The following is an 11,790-nucleotide window of genomic DNA, read 5'->3' as shown; positions in this document are numbered from 1 at the left end:
GGCCTAGTTGGCCATCACTGGAAAGAGAGGCCCATTGGACTTGCAAACTTTATATGCCCCAGTACAGGGGAACGCCAGGGCCAAAAAGTGGAAGTGGGTGGGTAGGGGAGTGGGGAGGGGGGGTCTGGGGGACTTTTGGGATAGCATTGGAAATGTAAATGAGGAAAATACCTAATAAAAAATATTAAAAAAAAAAAAAAGAATCAGTGTGAGCTATGGGTAAAAGCATTTGCCACCGGAGTCTTAGAACATAAGTTTGATCCTTAGGATCTACAAGGTGGGTAGAAGCAGAGAACTGACTCCTGAGAGCTTTTCTCTGACCTTCAAAAGCACACTGTGCCTTGTGTTTTTATACACACACACACACCCACACACACACACACACACACTAAATACAACATAATATAATCTTAGAGTTTTTAAAAGATCAAATGTGCCCTCAGCCATGATTCAAACACCAAGCCAGCATGCCAGGTGGCAAAGTGAACAGGTGTGCATATGAAATTTATCCCAAAGCATAAACTCTGCTTTCCCAGCCTCATGATATGTGTGTGAGATGCTTCTTACGCCGGGTCATACACCCTTCGGAGGGTTGAACCTCTTCTTAGTCATGTTGAAGTGTCTTTTCTTTGAATAACATCTCTTCCCAGCTAAATCTAGTCCAGAGTTTTGCTCCCTATAAACACTAAATAAGTTTCTATCAAAAGCATGAAAATGTAAAACCCAGAATCTTCTAGAATATTCAGAATCAGATGTGCTTATCAGAAAATCACACAGATGTTCTGGTAACAAGCAGAATCCAAATTAGTCATTCATGCTTTCTGCTGATCGTATCAGAATCACGGTCTCTGTATCATCAGCATCACCTCTCCTGGCAGGGGGGGTGGGGGTGGGAAAAAAGCTGCCTTCAAAAAGCACCATTGCCTCCCGCTACCCCCAAGCAATATTTAGACACAGAACAGCTTAACAGGAAATAGAATCATTTAGTTTCAAATGATTCGCTCCCGTGAACCCTTCCCCAGGTGACTGGCATTTCCCAGGGGAACGGGTCTTTGCTGCTGCAGCGCGCCGGCTGATGCGGTTGCCTGAGTCAAAACTCTGTATGACCATTTCATGTATTCACTAGTCCACGGAAACAAAAACGTGAGCACCAAACTCCTCTGACTCAGCATGGATGGGTGCTGGGTCACCCACCTCCCACAGAGGGACACGCGAGCTGATTCAGAAAGCTCACACTCACCAAGGGGAATAGAACCTAGTCAGCACCGAGCAGGTATAGTCACCTTCCCTTAATCAATTCCTGTGTTTGAATCACAGTCCAATGACGCCCTGATGAGATTGTTAGGAAAAGACACATGCAAATATGAATGCAAATCAACCACAGCGTGGGAACACCGGGGCGAGCGAGCGAGCCGGAGCACCTCCAACTTCACAAGCTATTCTTCCGTAGGCTCAGCTCAGTCTGCAAGCAGAGGCAGCGCTCTCCGTTCGTTCCCCTAGGTAGCTAAGGTGAGGAGACGGGAAAAGGAAAAGAAAAGGAGCAGCAGAAGTAGAATCATACAGTAATCGGCAAAAGAAGATAAGGGACAAGCAAGGGGAACACTGACAAGGGAGAACCCAGGCATCCCTCGAGGTCACGAAAATGAAGGTGCTTGTGTGAAGCTCTTTGAATTCTTACTATGTTTGTGTCTCATATATAGACATTCTTTTATGCCCAGTTTTAATATTTTTACTTTAAAAAATTTGATGCCAAGCTGAGGATATAGCTCAATAATAAAACACCAAGGTAGCAAGTACATGAAGCCCCCAGATGCACACACTTAACAAAAAAAGTATGGGATGGGATAGCCTAGAGTAGAAGAGAGGAATGGACTAGAATGGAATGAACGAGAATAGAATAGAATAGAATAGAATAGAATAGAATAGAATGAAAAGATAGGAAGGACAGTAAAGCTTTGCCCAGGAGTGACAAGGGCATGCTGTAATCCCAGCACTTGGAAGGCATAGGCAGGACGATAAATAGCCCTTAGTGAGAGGCTAGCCTGCTCTACAGGGCAAGCTTTAGACTAATATCATAGTAAGACTCTGGTTTCAAGTGAATGAAAGGAAGAGATAAAGAGTCAAGGGGGAAGAAGGAGGAGAAATAATTGACCCAAAGATGGTTTTCAACTGCACTCCTGAAGGATAGTAAACACTCAGAGCATTGGTGCTGCCTGGTGTTGGGCGCAAGAACTTGGGCCCTGGAAGTAGCCACTCCCAGTGGCTGTCCCCACACCCTCCCCCTTACGGGACCCAGGAATTTTGGCACACCGTTTAAGCCTGAAAACATACAATTTTCTCATTAGTTCGTTAGAAGTAATAATTCCACTCAGGAGATTTCACTAAAGGTCAGATGAGATAATGTCTATTAAAAGATTCGCAAGAACTGGCATTTGGTAACCAATCAATAAATGACAGCCAGCATCGCTGTGGAGACAGTGGGTGTGATTGCTGACTTAAGGCAAGCATAAGTGAACTTCTGTACTGTCTGCCTAGAAACGGTTGACTCTGCCTCTCTTTCCTGCTGCCTTTCCCATCAAAGCCAAGCTCAGGGACCGGAGTGCCATTTAGCTGCTGTAATTGCTTTCTTGATTATAATTAGTTACAGTACTGTTGACTTCACATTTGCATTGCTAATGGACCCTTCACAGTGGACTGACATTTAAGATGGTTTGGAAAACTCACAAGCCTTACAAGTTTTCACAGTGAGTCCCAAATCTTCAGAAACTAGAAACTACTCAGAAGAGAGGCACAGGAAAGCCCCCGTGGGTGTCCTGGTTCAGGAACCTGCTAGATGGTGCAGCATTGGCATTAGTTTATAAATGTTACCTTAGGCCAGAAAGCAACTTAATGTGATCTGAAGCCAGTGAATAACTAGCATTTAGAGAGCATCAGTACAGGATGTGTCAAAGCCCCTTCCAAATACCTTCGGAGACCCTGGAGCAACATGTCAATGAGCCCTTTCTAGTCTCTCCGGGTTGTACCAAGTTAAGGACTATATTATGCCCATTTTGTGGATGAGAAAACTGAGATGGGGGAGAGAGAGAGAGAGAGAGAGAACTTGTTTGCTTGCCAGCAATGGGTCAGTATTCAATCCAGGTGTTTGATATGGTCCCTGGGTTGTGCTATCATCAGTGTGACCATTGGGAAAAGCTGTTCTACTTAACATATAAATGGAATTTGGAGTCACTGAACAGCATTGTTAAAAGCTGACAGTGTGAATCATTAGGCCCAAAATGTGCTAAAAAGAAAAAAAAAAAAAAACAACCTTGCCTCAACCCACTTGGATCTGATGCTTGGGGGCCTGCAAATTACCTGAGCCAGGACAGATTGAAGAGAAAGACAGAGCTTGTTTCAATGTGTATGTGAGTCACTCAGCAATAAGTGACTCACCGAACACCAAGGTTGGGTGTAAGTCGGCATAAGAATGGCAGCCCATTCATTTTAGGGCTTCTGTGAACCAGTGTGGATGGTTCGAAGTGCTTCTTAATGCTGTAGACGCAACGGACTGCCTGTTCCCATGGCAGCTGAATCTGAAGATTCTTTGGAGAGAGGCTGACGGCAGGTGTAGTTTCGTGATGCTCCAATGAGTCAGATAAAATTGACTTCCACATCCTCTGTAAGTGCTATCACTTTCAGCCAACCTTTACTCCAGTCCTGGCTGTGTGGCGAGGTCTCCACTTCAGTCGCCTCTTAGGGGAAGACTGCAGGCAGCTTAGATTCTAAATCAATTTGGAGCTGATTGTGGTGTGCAAGCACTCCGAATGCTGAGGCAGGAGGATCACAGGTCTGAGTCTCAGTGGGTTACATAGTGAGTTCCAGTCTCAAAAAATTAAGCCAGTAACGCAAAATTCAGACTAGCTTTAAGCAAAGTGCATTTGGGATGAATTCCTAGTAACTGTGTTTGACAGTCATTTTCTGATCAAGCATAGTAACTACAGTAATATCATGGCAATGTAATATTTATTATAGATAGCTCTTGGCCCTTATGAACTGTCAAATAATTATTTGTTCAATGAATAAGTGAGCACTGTAAATATTAAGTTCTTTCTGTTAATATAATGAAAAGATAGGTTTTGATACATATGTTGGTTTCACGTACATAAAATACTATTTTTTAAGTTAATGAGCAAGTAACTGTGGTAGGAATGACACCAGAAATACTGAAGTTAAAATAGGGAGAACCCATGTTATTTTATATGGGACAGATGCCGGTAGTATCCAGCCATTCTCAAACTCGCCCGCACTAAATCTTACTGCTGCATTTATGTATCCCAGATGCACAGATCCAGAGACTTACTCTAAGGCTGGCTTCAAACCCTCATGAAGTTCAGAAGTCCATCTTGGCCTCTGGGAAACTGGAAACAAATGGTGTCATTTAAAGGCCTATGCACCAGAGGATTTAGTAGATTCCAGTCTGTGTGGACCTAGGGACTAGTAGTGTCATCTGCAGGGCAAGCCCAACTCTCCCCGCTCCTGCAGTCAGGCTGAAGGAAAGCAGACCCAACCCTCCTCTGCCTTCTGGAGCTGGTCAGGTCTTTGGGAATCAATGGTGTCCGCCCACGCTGGATCAAGCATCAGTTCTCTAAGCCACTTGAAACTAATATCAAAAGAAACATCCTACGTCCCGAAACCACTGAAGACTGTGAATCCAGAGCACCTGTGGGATAGTATAAACTTCAGTGCCGTGGGTTTCTATCTTATCCTACTGCCAGCTGGCTCTGTGTCTGTCTCTGGAAAACTACACCTTAGACAGCACTCCGGTAGGACGCAGTTCTACGCATGCAGTTGGTTGGTCATTGATGAGTATGCTTGCCGGAGCATAAATTGCAAATTGTGTGAGAAAAAAAATATGTGTTTTCACCTTGGTGCTGTGCTGTGTGTTCCTGACATGAACTACATCCCTAGTGTACCCTCCAAATGAACAGATTTGCCAAATAGAGCCCGAATCTCTCGAGGCTGTATTGGTCATTTTTAGCTCAGAGGGTTCCAAAGCTTGGTTACTGGAGTCTTAGTAAGTAGGAGAAGCTGCTAAATATATATACCCCCAGGCTCCACTCATGATCGATGTGACTCAGTAGATCCACTTGGGGACCCAGGAATCCACTTTGTTCTCTTTGGATGGCAAGTGTTCTTTGGCAGATGGTCACTGATCTAGCTTTGATAAATCTTAAAGTGGTATCCAAGGGGAAAAGGAGAGGTTGGAGGTGCCAAAGTCAATGTCCACCGGCTCTTGGGCTATGCCAAGGGCTGGCCCTGGTGGGGAGGCGTAATTCGTGTGGGTAAAGTGATTTTAGATCTTTGGGTGGAAAATCAGGTGAGCGTGCCAAAGATCAATATTGTGTTTCGTCTGAGATTCCCAGCTCGCTTTCCCCTGCCACACCTTTCAAACTGTGACAGTGGGAACAATAACAGGCCTGTGCTATTTGGTTTCTTCAGCCCTGGTTCCTACGTATCTCCTTAAAATTGTGAGTGTGGTGCTGCACAAAGCCGGGCTTACAAGCGTATGATGGAGCAAGTGTAACAGCAGATGTTCGTTCTTTGATTCCCCCCCCCCATAATTGTCCTGTCTTCACTCTCTTCACCTCAAAAACAAGCTTTATGTGGGAAATTTCTGCTAAGCGGCCTAAGTGCCTCACTCAGATCTTTACCTCTCCACATTAAATCCCTTGAGAAGCAGGTAGGAACCGGGAAACGCTTTCATTGCACTATGCCTTCATCTAAGAAGGGAGCAACATGGGTCTGGATACAAAAGGAAAAGCTAGTCTCAGCGTGCAGGGGCGGGGGACAGGGCGGGTCACTCTGGTCTCTGCATCTTTTTATGAAAAATAACCAGTGTGAAAGACTGGCTGAGGACTCACACCAAGGAGCTCAGTCTGGTGGTGCTCACTGCTGGCTGTTGGGCCTTGAGACCCATGCGATTCTCTGAGTCTCCTTGGCTGTAAAATGGCGAACCGGATCAGAGAACACTGCTGTCTGGCTGCAAGTTAACCTTGATAAAGCCTGTGTGCTTAAGTTCTGTTTTCAACGTGGAATACAACAAGATACAACAGAATAGAATCACACAAGTAGTTCTCGTCTTCTAACAAGTACATAAGGAAAGTACAATTGCAAAGCATTCAAAAGCCGAGTCTGCCTTACAGTCTAACGAGGGTGTAATGAAGTTGCAATTGCAGATCCAATCCTAGAACAACTGGTCAACCTGTTCATCCCATGCTGCGCTCCTCTGCAGTGAGCGTCGCCATCTTGGCTTCCTTTGCAAACAGTTGATTCCTAATCAGTAGGAAAGGGTGTGGCACAGGAGGAGAGGAGTGAATATTTCTTTTTACAATTTCTTCCCTGTGAGCTCGGCTGAGGAGCGAAAGGAAAAACCTCCAACTCCTTTAAAAAAAAAAATTAATGCATTACAGATAAAACTAACAGACAAGTGTTTATGGAGTAGCTACAGAGGGACCACAGGAAATTACCAAGTATAGACTCCCAGCTCTTATAACCGGTTATCTACTTACTTAGGGGGAATGGGAACATAGCTGAAAATACAGGAAAAAAATATTAACAGGTATCCTTTGCTACAAATACCCCTTCATTCATGAACATGTCTTCCGAAGAATCTAATAATTCCCGTGGTGAACAGAAGGAAAGTTGTAATTAAAACATAAGTTTGGGGCACCATCTGACAGACCTGACCCCCTCTGTCACACCGTCTGAAGCCAGATCAAACCACCCTTTGCTACGGAGGTTCTGAGATGCTATTTAAGACTAAAGTTCAGAGAGAGCTCTGAAAGCACCTTTTAAAACTTTGATTTTAAACCTCCCAAAGGGAAGTCGGCTTTTTAAAAAGAACCCTTTCACGTGTATGTCTGAAGTACTTTGTAACATATAAAGAAATATTTTTCAGTTGAAAAGGACAGCAAACAGAGACTGTTAATGACAATTTTGCATTGTGCTGGAAAATTTGCTAAGAAAAAAAGCCAAATCCTGTGGGTTTTGTCTTCCCAGAGAATTTTTTTTTTTTTTAATAAACAAAAGGCAAGGTCCTTATAATGGAAAACTCGTTCCAAGATACACAGCTTAAGAGAGAGATGGGAAAGGAATTCTTTTTTTCCCAAAATACTTTCCTTACTTCTTGTTTTAAATGGTTATTGTGGTAGGAATTTTTTTTTCTTTTCTTCTGATGGAACAATGGACTCTTATTTCCACAAAATAAACGGTGGGAGCAATCAAAAGATACTTTTCTAATGGAAAAGAGAGAGAGAGAGAGAGAGAGAGAGAGAGAGAGAACCTACTCTCTAACAAAACCAAAACAAATCAGCAAAAAAACAATGCTCTCTGGCACCAAAGTTTGTACTCAAATGGGAGAAAATAAAATGAGTTTTCAACAGGATTTTGCTGTTGAGCAATACCTCTCCCACCTGCACCTTTCAAAACATGTACCAAACAATTACAAGGTAAAGATCAGAAAACAAACACGTCTTGGCACCCTTGCCTCTCTGTGCCACAAATGATGACAAAGCAGAAGTCTCTCCTCCAGGGAGAGGGTGTGTCTTCTTGTCCCTGCATACTAGAACTTCTACTCAAGCTTTGTTTTCTAACAGGTGATCAGCACAGTTGACCACAAGATCTAGCTGTGGCTACAGTTATGAAGTAATAGGTAATGCCCTGTTTAGTGAGTACCTTCTAGACAGGAGGTGATTATACAAGTTCAAAATCGGTCTTCACAGTGCCCTACAGAGATAGAGACCGAGACCTGACTGACAGAAAACTGAAGTTGAGCCTGATCACATGACCATGAACAAAGCCAACACTGGAAACATTATTTCTGGCTTGGAAGTCCCAGTTCAGCCACCCTTCCCGCCATGCCTCCTCTTCCCATCACCTCAGAGTGTCCATATTTCTCCAGGATCTTCCTGTCACGCAGAAAATGAAAACAGTTCTCATGACTTCTTAATGATTTAATGTGTTATCTGTCCGAGGACCACGCTGGAGAGAATAATATTTAAACTTGAGTCTCTTGTGGTGATGCGTCAGAACATCTGGAATGGAATGATTTATTTCAAGGATGAAGTGAAGCTTGGCCATACCTCTCAAGCTACCCTGGTAGGGCCACTACACAATATAACCTCACTCTAGGCGCAGCTGTGTAGCATTACAGACTCAGCCTCCGAGGAATCATTGACATGAGCTGCTACAGAGACTGCTTTGACCATCACAGGCTAGCATCTGCTTCCTTTACAGATGGAAACATTGAAACCCATCTAAGACTTTACTAACTGCTCTATCAATGACAGATGTTTACTTCTAAATTACAGCTTAGATGGGAGACAGAATAAAGGCAGGGGAAGAGTCAAGGTAGAAAAGAGGCGTTTGTTGACTTGCAAGTTGAGTCTAAAAACTGATACTTTTAAAAAAAAATCTGTTCTAACTATTTGGTAGCTTACATAGCTGAGGACCAATCTGATGCATCAAATGAAGTTCATCCCACAGACATGGAGTAGAATGACAACCCCTTACCAGCTGCCCTTTTCAGTTTAAGCTCAAGCTTTCCAACTCTATAGTCAGCCTTCCCATGTTTTCTAGGTACATCTCTTCCTCTAGATTGGGGAGCATTATCCTTTCAGAAGGACAGTATGAAGTTTGGAAAATTCCTTCCTGACTTCTTTGCATAGCGGTAGCACAACCATCTTGGGCTTTGCTGTGATAGCTCTCAAACTTGGATGCCTGAGTCTCTAGGGAAGAACTTTGGGATGGACTGACTACCAGGTTCCATACCTCAGGAGAGAGAAACTATATCACTAGAGGAGCTAATGTAAATGAAGAGAAGCTGGGAATGACCACTCTGCCTGTGTATCAGTCAGAGTGATACCCTGGGCATCACCACCCAACCTGCTCCTGAGACCATCCTTGAAGACGGGATTGTACTGCTGCAGAAAAAGAAAGTCCAGTGGTTATCAAGTTGCACAAAGAATTCTTCAGCTCCCAAAAGCTATACGAAGTGCCCAAGAGAAGTTTCTGTACTGGGAGATCCATGCTCAGCAGACCACTCAAGGCAGCAATCATAATGACAATGCTCAATCTAAAACTGCTGCGTAAAACATGGGCAGCCAAGGCACAAATGTTCATCAAAACAATACTATTTTGTGAAAGAATGAAGCAGATGTGGGGATGAGCATGGAGACAAAGCTTAAGACGCTGGGGAACCTACATTTACAAAGGATTTAGATTTTGTGTATAAAGTATTATTTTTCTATAATGCCACTGGTTGATTGTTCCTCCTAGTGTGCAGAGTTAGACTAATTGGCCATTAGAACCACTTTTAATCCTTCTTGCTATGCTTCTTCTATAAAAGATGCCAGTACCGGCTTCCTTATTGAGAGAGAAAGAGAGAATAACAAAAACAAAAACAAGAGTGAGCAGGAGCTTTTAAAAATAGAAAGGTACTTTATCTCCCAATTGTCAATGGTGGCATATAAACACCCATGGCTTCGGCTTGAGTGTTCTTAGGAATGGGTCAAGAGTGTTTTCACACTGTGGGAATTTTCAGAAAGTATATTCAGGAAGAGGAACAAGAAGATGAAACACAGCTGAGCATATATGGGCTCCACCAGAAAGCAGAACTAACATCAAGAGAAACCCCATACCACCATGCAACTCAACAATCACACCAGAAAACTATTGTGATAAGGAAAGACAGGTACAGCTGATTCCAATACCCTCTGTCCTTATGTGTGAACACACAACCGCCAGTCATCTATAAAGTCAGAAGTGCTTGTTTGAACTAGAAAGGAAGTTGAAGTAAACCTCAAGGATACTGTTCCCAGCACATTGCTGAGCAACCAAGAGACCAGGTAAAGGTACATGGATTGTGTTTCACAGATTCAGTCCATTATCATCATGGCAGCAAGCATGGCATCCTGCAAACAAACTTGATGCTGGAGAAAATGCTGAGAATTCTACATCTTGATCTGAAGGCAGTCAGAAGACTGTCTTCTACTGGTAGTCAGGAAGGGGGTCTCTCTTCCACATTGAGCTTGAGCACTAGGCGACCTCAAAACCCGCCTAAATAGTAACATACTTCCTCCAACAAGGCCACATCCATTCCAACGAGGCCACACCTCCACATAGCACTACTTCCAATGGGCCAAGCATATTCAAACCACCACAATCCCTCTATCTTAAACACTCCCATAAAGTTTGACCCCATCTTAGAGTACAGAGTGTTATGATCATTTTATGTTGCTCATTTCTTAAGTAAAGAGTATCATCCAAAGGCCAACCAGTCTGTTGTGTGCTATTGGGAAATTTCAAGTCTTCACAGAAGGTATATTAAGTAAGGATGCCTGACAGCCAATTATCTCTTCCTATAATTTAAGGAAACTTAACCTATCTTGCTTTCAATTTATAAAAAGTCTCATTTTATTTTAATTATATATAAGCATGTGGGTCTGAGTAAGGGTATGTGCACATGAGGCCAGAAAAAGCCACTGGATCTCCTGGAATGGACATTGAAGCTATGAGCCACCCGACAAGAACTCTGAGAAGTGAACTCAGGTCCTCTGTGAGAGCAAGATAAGCTCTAAGCCATCATCATCTCTCCAGACTATCCTTTTCAGTTTTTCATGAGACTCTTCACTAGTTGGTTTTCAATTCAACTGAGCTCCCTATGTGTCAAGTTGTAAAATCAATTATTTTTTCATATAAATATAAACAGTGAATTAGGCTGGGAGTCATGTTTCGTTACTTCTGCCAGCCCCCAATAGTCACACAGAGAAACCAAGATTTATTTTAAAGCTGCACCTCAATACCTGGGCAGTTAAATTATTATTATATTATATTATATTATCTCCCTATAATCTGGCAACCTCCAAGCCATGATCCCAAATACTTGCTTATTATTATTGATCTGGCTCTTTGAGCTTCAGTTTTTTTTTTTTTCATGATGTCTTCTTAGACCCTCTCTTCATGGCTCACCTCTGCCTCCTGACTGGTGGAAGTTTCTTCCCCATCCTCTCTTTTGCCCAACCATCAAATGATCAACATTTATTGACAAGGCAGAGAATAAATGGTAAGAACTATTTACACAAACTTGAGTCAGGAGATTCTAAACATAAACATTACAGTGCCACCCAACATAAGATATGCCCATCAAGATATGAGGGCAGAGAAATCAGCATTTGAATAACACAAGGGTAAATTTCACACACAGTACAAAAACATTATACCTACATCAAGTATACAGAGATAAGTGGTTCTTGCTACAGAAGAGGTACTAGAGTAGTAAACAGATACATTAGGATATGTGGCAAGTCTTATAGAGTCACAATGGGGACATAACAACTGAGTGGATTTTTTAAATCCAGGTTCTTTGAGTTCTATTCTCAACACCTCAAACATCCACTTACTAAAATCTTTTCCTAAAATATGTCTCCTTTGGCTTTGCAATATGTTACCAATGGCATCCTGGACCATGATGTTTACTTTCCCGTCTATGTTCTTCCTTCAGATATCTAGATTATAGATTAATGCTTCATCTCTGTCCATTATTTAGGCATCTACTGTGTTTAGGTTGATTTATATCACATCATAAACCATGTTTAATTAGCATCAAGCTATCTCGAAGACTTCATTCTTTGGTTAAAATATCTGAGTCTTTTTCTTGTTATTCTATTCTTGGGTCTTTGGAAAGAATTCTACAAGAGTTCGGGTATGACATCTAAAATAAAAATAAAAACCACCTTACTGATTCAGGGAAAT

At 42.5% G+C, this 11,790-nt stretch overlaps 1 long non-coding RNA gene across 1 annotated transcript in view; it reads right to left on the bottom strand.

The window, feature by feature from the left end:
- Positions 1-661, bottom strand: part of LOC110308941 — a 54,275-nt gene extending 53,614 nt beyond the window's left edge. Inside the window, exon 1 of the long non-coding RNA XR_002379643.1 lies at positions 568-661. This is a non-coding gene — a long non-coding RNA (uncharacterized LOC110308941). The remainder of the gene's footprint in view (positions 1-567) is intronic.
- Positions 662-11,790: the final 11,129 nt, after the last annotated feature.

This window comes from Mus caroli, chromosome 14, assembly GCF_900094665.2.
Source record: "Mus caroli chromosome 14, CAROLI_EIJ_v1.1, whole genome shotgun sequence".
Classification (NCBI taxonomy): Eukaryota; Metazoa; Chordata; class Mammalia; order Rodentia; family Muridae; genus Mus; species Mus caroli.
Note: the sequence above shows the minus strand (reverse complement) of the source record. Positions and strands in the feature narration are given on the sequence as shown.